Genomic DNA, 1,304 nt, shown 5'->3' on the forward strand with positions numbered 1-1,304 from the left:
CAGTTTTGGAAGTGTCTAAAATGATTGTACACATATGTACAAGTCATTGGTGTTTGGTGATGAGTTTTTTGGGGTTTTCCCAATACTTTGGGCAATATAGTGTATGTTTGGTGCGGTAGGGTGCCCAACCTCATATTCTTTCATAGGGCCCAAAATTGCAAGTGGCGCCGCTGCTTAGCAGTGCCCTGGCAACTACAAAGCATTATGGTGCTGAGGTTTGCATGGGCAAAAGTTCTGCAAACTCTTTAATGTGGGGATTCATCTCTAGTCAAATCTTACCAACATAAATAGAGTCAAATATAATATTAGGTTAGGTATTTCTGTTATAGTGTCCATTCCTTGTGTTTATCCACTTTTATGATATATACTATATTCTCTACCCAAAAGATGAAATTGACTCCGATAATGGCTTAATACAACAATATGTTAGGAAAGCACGCATGCATTAACCATGCATGTATTAATGGCACCAGACTCATAATTTCTCATAAAGATTCTCATAAATCTGAAATGGCTAATACCAAAATAATAAGGTTTGGTCAAATTAGCAACATTGGGAACTTTTTTGCTCTCAAACTCTCAGTCACACAGATTCCTATTTAAACTATTGTATATCAACCACAACATTTTTCCAAACAACAAAAGCGTGTCCTCATCTATAGACCAGTGGTAGTTTTTCCTTTACAATTCAAATTGACTATATTAGGTGGGGATTTGCAGTCTGTGTTTTGGGGACCCTGAGTTTTCCAGTGCTTGTCTGTTTACGCAAGAAACAGAAGTGATTGACAGTTGAAAGTACATTCTCAGCGAGCAGAGGTTAAAAAGCCAACGGGCCCAACAGCGACACAAGGGGTGCTTTTGTGAGCCTGAAACATGAGCCTGTTAACATGTCCTCTGTTAGTCTGAGGAAGTGAGAAAAGACTGAATGGAACTACAGTGTGGATTTCTCTCATTATTACAAATCCTCAAAGAATTCATATTTACACCTGTACTCATTCGTTTGGCCTCATTTTTCATCCAGCAAATTGATCAAAATTACAGGTTGACCCCATAGGACCTTCTGGCGAATCTAGAGATAAGAAGTTTTTAGTTCATGCAAAAATAAAAATTATTTTTTAACTCTCCCTCTTGTTGTTCAAAACATGTACTTTCTTTTTTTTGTACTGAAGCAAAACAATACATATATTTTAAAGAAATTTTACTCTGGTCTTGTCGATATAATGACAGTTCAGAGTGAACACACCTCCTAAAATGGAAAAGGAAAAAAGGGGGGGGGGGGAAAACCAAAAAAAAATCATAAAAGG

General features: G+C 37.1%; 1 protein-coding gene across 1 annotated transcript in view; it reads left to right on the plus strand.

Annotated features, from left to right (window-relative positions):
- The window catches only part of LOC107742064 (caldesmon, smooth muscle-like), a 32,555-nt gene that overhangs the window by 19,126 nt on the left and 12,125 nt on the right, over positions 1-1,304 (plus strand). The window lies entirely within an intron of this gene.

Source organism: Sinocyclocheilus rhinocerous, unplaced genomic scaffold (genome assembly GCF_001515625.1).
Source record: "Sinocyclocheilus rhinocerous isolate Xijiao unplaced genomic scaffold, SAMN03320098_v1.1 scaffold135, whole genome shotgun sequence".
NCBI classification, from domain to species: domain Eukaryota; kingdom Metazoa; phylum Chordata; class Actinopteri; order Cypriniformes; family Cyprinidae; genus Sinocyclocheilus; species Sinocyclocheilus rhinocerous.